The following is a 10,083-nucleotide window of genomic DNA, read 5'->3' on the forward strand; positions in this document are numbered from 1 at the left end:
GGTACACAAGTGCCACGTTCCGCCGCGTTTTCTTTCCATTAAAATTTCCCATTGGATTTCTAGAGCCTTCAGCGTTCCCCATTTGGCCTAATGGCTCTGCGCGGTTATGTTTATGGAGGTCATTATGATCCATCACGGGGCCTTTTTGTGCCGTTCTCTCTGTATTGACAAACTGGGCTGATGGATGTTCAGAGCGACATGCACCTAGCGAGACGTAAAGCGGAGGGAAATGGCAGCAAGAACTGCCTGGCCTGCAATTCATTAATGCTTCCAATGCTGACGAGCACTTAATGAAAACCCCTCGTAACGTCTCTTGTCCCCCCAGAGTAGAACATCTGTCTATGGAAGAACTGACGCATGGGGCTCTGCGGGGCGGCTCATCACTACAATTGCCTGTGGGTCAGTATGTAGCAGGGAGCCAAACTATTTAACATTAGTTAAATGACTGCAACACAGTAAGGAGGCCCTGTGCCCAAGAGCTGACAGTCTACAGTGTTAAATAAAGACACTTTTTGTGCTTCCAAATAATCCTAATTTGGCTCGAACATATTCATAAAAAGACTAATAGAAAGGGACAAAGGTTATTGGTTCAAGCCCCTGTTTAAGGTTTGATATTTGGTCTTAATATCTCAGATTAACTGGCCATATAGATGGGCCCCTCAAACACTCTTCCCTAGGGGGGCCAGACCGACATTCTGGGTACCCTTGGCCTAGAGAAAGGCAGGGTCGGACTGGGGTGTGTAGGGCCCACCAAGGGCTGCCATCCCAGGGGCCCCCAACACCCCCCAGGGGGGTCCCCGCCACCCAACCACTGCCAACCCCTCACCCCAGCATTCATAGCTTATAATTACCTTGGCGCGATCAGGGGAGGGAGGTCAGCAGGAAAACACAGATGATTCCCGCCGGGTATAAATTCAGGTCAACGGGGCCCTCCCGGTTATTCCGGTGTCCCACTGGCCCAGTCCAACCCTGGAAAAAGGCAACAAATAAATATACAAAGGAGCGATGGGGACATATACGTTTAATATGTTAAAGACAAGGTGCTTACAAGGGGAAAAAATTAGTGTTTTATGACAATTTGGGAAATAATCTTGATCTAATAATCCCAAAACATTTCTCACCATTTGTCATTTGATTGCTGTCAAGAGTGAAATTGTCCCCATGGACTTCCTAGAGCCCAATGGCAATGGGGGTCAATGATGTACATATGGGTGCTGCTTAAACAGTATATGTATAATACTAACAACTCACCTTAATGCACAAATGTACTGAGACCCCTGACTCAACACTGAAGGCCGAAATCTCTATATCCAAAGAGTCCACAGGGTTAGATAATAAGTAAAGAACTCACCCGAATATTATTATGACCCGGGTGTTTTCATATATATATAGAGAGGTGAAGGGCACTCACAGGGGGTGCTATTGAGGCTCAAGAAAGGTTCGGATGCCTTTTTAGCAAGGGAGGAAATACAACAAGGAATGTGTCTATTATCCCAATGAATCATACAAATATATATAAATATAATGTGTATTTCATGTCCAGCAGTGAAACTCATAGCCAGAGAGGCAAATTTGTCGCTGCCTGAAGGTGTCATTACAATGTCATAATGATAGAGGGAATTTATTAAGAGGCCTCTCTCTCGCTCTCTGTGTATTCTGTAGTGGAAGGATGGGGGTAAAAACAGGTGGCCAGGGTGGGGGGTAAAAAACCCCACAAAAACAGAAACATAAAAGGTGCATCAAAATTGGTCATGCTTGGTGTGTTTAACAACACAGTATCTCATTTGTAAACACATTCTTTTCTGCACTCTTACACAGGCACGTGGAATGGATACGCACCGGGTGTTCAGACCCAGGCCTTTGCTGCATAAGGCATTATGGGTAATATTTGTGAGCCACGCTCTAATTGCTGCCCTTCCCATTGAAGCCAATGAGACATGCTCCACATGCCCCACATGACTCCAGAAGATATTTTTTTTTGCATAACAGTCAAATTTCCTTTTGTTTCCTTATAATAAGGCCTCATTCAGGCCTTACAAGGAATAGTAATTGTATAACAATATGGAATGGTGTAAGAATAGACACAGCAGACTAAGCAGTTGCTGAGGGACCCAGAAGTGTCAGGGGCCCAGGGGGAAGCCCAGACTGATGTACAATTTCAATACAGATGTGTGCAACAGATAATATTCCCTGGGAGTCTGTTGACTTTGGCGCCTAAGGTTAAATACCCAACAGGCACTTAAGCATAAACAAACACAGGTTAATTGATATTGTTGTACCCTGTGCGTCTGTACTTATGGCGGGGGGCACCTGTGCTAAACACACAAATCTACTGAGCGTTGGTTCCTCTCATGTTGGTACAGACCCATAGGGCACTGTGTCGCCTACGGTGGAACCCATAGAAATATACACCATATATAAATACCCACAGCCATTATTATCAATAGATAAGGCCAGTCAGGTAGGTGCCTGTCACGCCCTGTTGCTTAGCTTAATGGCTATAGAAAGGTTCCCCATACAGGGGTTGTTACTGGAGCCCCTGTGTATGGCTGTTTGGCTCCGTTCATGCTAAACTGACTTCCCAGCCCTCGCTCAATCAGTATGGGAATTTTTTGGCTATAATTGGATTTCTTAGGACCACAAGTGGGGAATCACATTTCAGCAGATTTCCTTATAGAATAGAGAATGCGGCACAAACAAGCGTCGTCGCTCTGTCTGCACATTCCCAATGCAATTATCATTTGAAAGCTTTAAATGGTCCATCATAATAATGCAAATCAGCCAGAGAACAATTATACAAAAAAAAAAAGATGTTGGCCCAGGAGGAGGGGGGTATTCATGCTCACAGAATACATACCCGAAAGGTTTCAGTGGAACATTCCACCGATGCACATAATTCAGCCCGGATAATAATGAAAGACAAAGCAGCCAAGGATATATTGCTTTCAAATAGGCGACCAGTAAATGCCACCTGCTGATTGGTTGCTATGGATTTAGTAGGCCTAAGGGCATATTTTGCCCTTATTATTACATAATCTCTTTAGAGCACTAAATAAGGCATTCATAGACTGGGATGCAGATCTTATTAGAGGTTCTGCTGCCCATGGGTTCTGTACTGTACAACTGGGCCAGAATGGGCAAGGCTGGTAGTTTGCGCTGTTATTTCACTCTACATTTATAACTGGGTTATTGGATGTTTCTGCATTGCCACTAATTGCTCTGAATCTGCAGTGATAGGACCCTGGTCTGCTGGGACCCCATGGGCCTCCTTCTTTGTACAGCTCGGGCACTGTGCATTCAGCAGTCAGGAGGGGCTCTACATTTCTACTTCAGGGCCAGTTATACTGCTGGGTAATGTGCAGAGCTGGAACCTGGCTTTCAAGGGGTCTTAGGGTATGGACCTTTGCTATTCCTATGCCCTTCGCATCGCTTTAGCTTTCCACCGGCGACTCCTATTGTTGCAAGCTATCCTATAGTAGGTAGTAAGGTCAGGGCTGCCTTGTACCTGTCGGTGCTGTATTTTGCCCCGAGCACTAGATTGGAGCAGAGGGCACCCAGGTAGTTCATGGTGTTGCCAGTTGCTGCTGATATCAGAGGCGCTCCCTTGCCCACCTACAGGGAAGAATATGAGCACTACTGTAACTCCTAACCAGCCCATGCCACACAGATCTGTAGCTGCTATTTGTTGCTGGGCAGTAATGGGCTTAATTCTGTTCCAACCCAATAGTAAACAATGAGTAGTAGCAGCTACTAATAACAGTGACATAAGCCTAACCAATATGACATCAGTGAAAAATAGCCCTGATCATCTGCCCCTTTTTGTTATTTTCTCTGTCATTATCCTGATGGGAAATGCCCATAAATTAATCACCAAAATTGCTTTTTTCTTGCCGGCCTCTATACTGGGGAGTTGTTATCATTCATCACCCCCTTATCAGAACGGCAGAAAATAGAATGCGGAAGGGGAACATTATCAGAACAGCAGGAAATTGGCTTTAAGCTCCCAAACCAAGAGAAGGCAAAGTTCTCTGAGTTATGGAAATCACAATTGATTTGTACCGGTGCCAACTGGGCATAAGGGGAACACATGGTGTAACACAGTTGGAAGGTTTCCATATATTGCCCAGTCATCAGTGTGTTGAACGTGGACTGATAAATCACATTGAATGGTGTCAGAGCTTTTAGGGTTCAGAAAGGGGCTGATTATAGACCCAAAGTGGGTTCGGTAGAAGAATATTTGTAAGTAGGGAGAGCTCTGGCTGCATTTAGTCACTGCAATATATATTATTATTTGTTCATTTGTTGTTTGCATCAGCACCCGATGCCCTGGGCACAGCATTACATCATTATTCTGCACACAAACTCATTAAAGAGATCTTTAAGATTAATTTCCTAATGCGTTCATTCTGCCAAAGGAAAGGAACCTTGCGTCATTCTCACCTCCAATCAGATTTTACCTTCTTTGGGTTGAAATGATAGAACTTTCCTCTGCCTCTGGCCAAAAATTCCTGCCTCCATCAGTCGATGATTCACTTCCCTATAAGCCACAGAGAATATCTGAAACTATTAATATACTTTTTCCATCCTCCTTCCCTTGGTTATTAGGGACAAGCAACTAATTATCAACCAAAATATACATAGCTCTACTAGCTGCACACAGCCGCCCCATGTCTCCCTGTATACTTAGGTTCTCCATGTAACCTGCACACAAATCCTTTTGTTTCCTAAATGTCTTCTAAATTACTATTTAAATCCTAAACTGTCATCTCTTCTTCAACCCAGGCTGCCTGCTGAGGGTCTGATACAGTTTAACTCCTGTCCATGAAAGATTTTCCCAAGTTTCCCAATCTCTTATTAATTTTCCCTTTGTCTATCAATGCCTTATAATAAACTCGCAGTGATACTCAGAGTTCCCTGTATAACTCAGCCTGCAGCCTTGTGCCTTTATATGGGCACAGAACCCCTCAGTGACTGCTAATATCCTTATCATTTACAGTAGGGGGTACATTATCCCTTATAATACATGAGTGATACTCAGTTCCCTGTATAACTCAGCCTGCAGCCTTGTGCCTTTATATGGGCACAGAACCCCTCAGTGACTGCTAATATCCTTATCATTTACAGTAGGGGGTACATTATCCCTTATAATACATGAGTGATACTCAGAGTTCCCTGTATAACTCAGCCTGCAGCCTTGTGCCTTTATATGGGCACAGAACCCCTCAGTGACTGCTAATATCCTTATCATTTACAGTAGGGGGTACATTATCCCTTATAATACATGAGTGATACTCAGAGTTCCCTGTATAACTCAGCCTGCAGCCTTGTGCCTTTATATGGTCACAGAACCCCTCAGTGACTGCTTATATCCTTATCATTTACAGTAGGGGGTACATTATCCCTTATAATACATGAGTGATACTCAGAGTTCCCTGTATAACTCAGCCTGCAGCCTTGTGCCTTTATATGGGGGGCACAGAACCCCTCAGTGACTGCTAATATCCTTATCATTTACAGTAGGGGGTACATTATCCCTTATAATACATGAGTGATGCTCAGAGTTCCCTGTATAACTCAGCCTGCAGCCTTGTGCCTTTATATGAATAGCAATAGCAGTATTGGGGAGCTCAACCCTCTGTTAACTTACCCAAACGGGTATCAGGTGCAAATACTGGAAGAACCTCACCTTGCATGGGGGTCAATATCCAACAGCAAAAAAATCCAGCTTGAGAAAGGGTCCGGAGGGTCCCGAAACATTGCTCTTTGCTTGTTTATATGTACTTGGGCAAATAAAATACAATTTTTTCACGGCTTGCATCTTCAGTGTGCTACTTGATTTTTTTGTTGTGCCTTTATATGGGCACAGAACCCCTTAGTGACTGCTAATATCCTTATCATTTACAGTAGGGGGTACATTATCCCTTATAATACATGAGTGATACTCAAAGTTCCCTGTATAACTCAGTCTGCAGCCTTGTGCCTTTATATGGTCACAGAACCCCTCAGTGACTGCTAATATCCTTATCATTTACAGTAGGGGGTACATTATCCCTTATAATACATGAGTGATACTCAGAGTTCCCTGTATAACTCAGCCTGCAGCCTTGTGCCTTTATATGGGCACAGAACCCCTCAGTGACTGCTAATATCCTTATCATTTACAGTAGGGGGTACATTATCCCTTATAATACATGAGTGATACTCAGAGTTCCCTGTATAACTCAGCCTGCAGCCTTGTGCCTTTATATGGGCACAGAACCCCTCAGTGACTGCTAATATCCTTATCATTTACAGTAGGGGGTACATTATCCCTTATAATACATGAGTGATACTCAGAGTTCCCTGTATAACTCAGCCTGCAGCCTTGTGCCTTTATATGGGCACAGAACCCCTCAGTGACTGCTAATATCCTTATCATTTACAGTAGGGGGTACATTATCCCTTATAATACATGAGTGATACTCAGAGTTCCCTGTATAACTCAGCCTGCAGCCTTGTGCCTTTATATGGGCACAGAACCCCTCAGTGACTGCTAATATCCTTATCATTTACAGTAGGGGGTACATTATCCCTTATAATACATGAGTGATACTCAGAGTTCCCTGTATAACTCAGCCTGCAGCCTTGTGCCTTTATATGGGCACAGAACCCCTCAGTGACTGCTAATATCCTTATAATATTTAATTTTTATAAGTTGTCAGTTGTTTCTCTTCGGGGGAATTGCCATATCTCTAAGAACTTTGCAAACTGTAGAGGGGGGGTCTCATAAATGTCTTGCACAAAATCATCCCTAATTTAATTTGAATGCCAATTGCCTCAAAGCAATTATTGCTTAGGAACACTGACCAGGTAGATGGCACGGATCTCTGCAGCCTTTTGATAGATCTTTTAGGCAGTCTTAATATATACAATATATATATATATAGACAGAGTTGAGCCAAGAGGTACTGGTGCCCAAGGCAAATATCTCTTGCCTCACCCACTTGCACCCTCTTGCCACAACAGCCCCTCAACTGCCCCCCTACTTTGCTCACCCAAGGGTCGATTGAAGTATATCATGCAATTTTTTTCTTTGGAGTTGCACCCCCTTTTCCCCGTTGAAGTCCTTATATATACAGAACAGTGCATGTTTGGGAACCAGACTGGAGAAAAGGGGCAGCGTCTTGCACCCTCTGGTGGCGTGGGAGCTAAATTGCCCTTTTGCTGTTCAGGCTACCCCTAAGGCCACCCAACCAAGGGCTCTGATAGTTACCCCTTCCAGTTATACCACTGGTCCATTAGAGGGGCAGAGATTTATGGGTGCACAAAATATTCCTTAGCTACGTAACCTCATAAAGGACAAACACTGCTTCTAGTAGCAGTTATATATTTCTATATATCTTTTATTAGGCAAAAAAGTGTATTCTGGGTTGACTTGTCCTTTAATACACCAATAATACATTAATACATACAGTATGTGTAGTAGGAACTGCCATATTGCCTTCCACTGATATAGTATGCCGTGATACAGCATATAATCAGGTCTTTATAATATGATGTTGGATCTATGACAAGGAAGGCATAGTGATGGTGACAGTGGAATCTCCCCACCCCCAGGAAAATCCCATGTCAACTGAGAGCAGTGGGGGAGCGCAGGTAAGAGAAGTAATACAGGAACATGAATTCACATCACTGTTACCATAAATAGCAGCCAATCTCAATATAGAATTAGCTGGCACATAAGGAGTGACCTTAGGACTTTTACTGGTCTATAAATACCCTTATGAGCTGACTTATCTGATTCTCTGCCCTTGTTAAAGGCACAAGTCACTGATATTTTGAAATATTTTATAGATACAGTGTGGCTTATACTATGCCAGGGCATGTTACAGAGGAGTATTCCTAAAGCCATTAGAAAGTATTGCAGATTGAGTACCATTCTTTTATACTGATATGGCCACTAGGGGGCACTGTTTCCCATTGCCATTTGGGGATATTTTTAGCCACTGAATGAAGGTGGATTCCCAGGGATTTTGGTTCTCAAAGGTGTGGCCTTAACATTGCCTAATGAGCCTTATTTCCAGGGAAAGGATTATTTTCGGTATCATGTTGTTGCCTTTATTTTACTTTTCCTTGGTTTTCCTTGGTATTCAACAATATGCTCTTGCAAGATTGGGACCCTGGAATTGGTGCAAATGGAGGATTACAGGCCACAGTGCAAAAATGTCAGTGAGGTCCAACCATGGCTTATCATAACTAATAATGTTTATATTAGATTATAAGCTTTATTGACCAGAGACCAATTTGTATGGCTGATGTGTGTGTTCTTCTATTTCTTTTTTAAATATATGTTCATAATATATATTTGTCTGTGTATTAGCAAACAGAACATTTCGGATGAATTCCAGAGTCTATGATTGTATCTAGGCAGCAGTTATTTACACTGAGGGAGCAGCTATTGAGAAGGTATTTATATACATACAGCACTCGCTTTAGCTGGGGGTCCCCAAATGAGCAGATATTGGTAAAAAGGCAAATCGGGCTGATTTGATTGTGTGGCCACCTGGACCAATACTTGACCAATAATAGGGACCCTATGTAGCCCCATTGGGTAGAGGACTGCATCAACAGCTAGATTTTAGATTGGAAGACCAGTGTTTTGGCCCATACAAGGGCCAGTAGCGAGGAGTGGACTCGTTGACAGCCAATGTCTGCCCATGTACGGACAACTTGAGTTGCCACCTTTGAGAATTTGGCACTGCCTTTGGGCTGGTCTGTAAATATGTATTATATAAGACAAAGTTAAACTGGCCCACTGGGAACCGGGGAAATACATCCTCTGATGGGTTCCAGGTATCCTGGGGGCCTGGTTTGGCTGGCCAGATTGCCAAGGGCACCCAGTGCTTAACATGCCCTAATTACCTTTCTATAAATTGGGCACAAGGTTTTGCATTTGCAGTGTGTGAATGGCGTCACTTGGGGTATGTGTGCAGCATTAACAACAGCGATTCACAAGTCAATACCGACTACTGATTAAACCTTGGAACTTGTGCCATGTTCAGGTTTGTGGCAAATCCAGTCACTGGCATCAATGCATTCACTTGGGTGCTATTTATCAGAGGAGGCTGGGTGGGCACATTGGCACTGCTGCCAATAAAGGAGCATGTAGTACCTTTACTAAATGGCGCTAATACACGCGCCCCTACGCTTTTATGTGGTCCTCATGGGATTTAGGCAAATTTGCTTTCAAGCTAAAACGGCTTGTTCTTGTTTGCAGATGATTTTGCCATTGGTGCCAATGCCATTAGAGAGGGTTGGGGATTTTGTATTATGCCTTATGGCACATGTTTCTCTGCCAGGGGGGAAATGCCTGGTACCCCCCTCAGTGCCTCTTGTTGTTGGGGGTTTCCATTCATATAAATGACAGGAGCCACGGAGTGGGCATTCCGCCATCAGCTGAGAAATGTTGCTATGAATGCCATAAACTGGGCACCGGGGAGGGTGCCTTCTGCCATTTACATAATCCTGGCAATTAAACAACCCTGCATAAATCTCCATAGTTTATGTAAACCTAACGGGGCCTCCCTTCCTCTGCCACCCCCTTATTATTATATTTTCCAGGCTGATTAAATACCTTCCTTGGAGCAGAGCTCTGCCAGCACCAGTCAGTCGGCCGCTCTCCCATTCCCCGGCCGCTCTAATTGTTAGCCATTCCAGCCTTTATCATTAAATCACCCCTATCCTGCCCTGCAAACCTGCAGACATTTGTGGCTGATATGTTTTTGGCAAAGAATGAGACATTGGTCTGATAAACTGCAATAATAAAGCTGTTGCCCTGCGAGACAGAGGGAATTATTAGACAGACTGATTAGAGAGCTGGAGATTCCGTCCTGTTGTGTTTGCAGTGCAACGTGCACGGGAGGGGGGGGGGCTCACATGGGATATGGTGTGCACCATGTGATCAGACACTTGTGTGTGTGTGTGTGTGTGTGCGACTCACTGCCGTATATACATAGTCACGTGTTTGTGGGTGAGGTTTGCTCAACTACTTTTGTTTTTTTTCATTTTCTTAATCTCCACCCTAAAACAGTTCTTTTGCTCACC

Source organism: Xenopus tropicalis, chromosome 6 (genome assembly GCF_000004195.4).
Source record: "Xenopus tropicalis strain Nigerian chromosome 6, UCB_Xtro_10.0, whole genome shotgun sequence".
In the NCBI taxonomy this organism is placed as follows: domain Eukaryota; kingdom Metazoa; phylum Chordata; class Amphibia; order Anura; family Pipidae; genus Xenopus; species Xenopus tropicalis.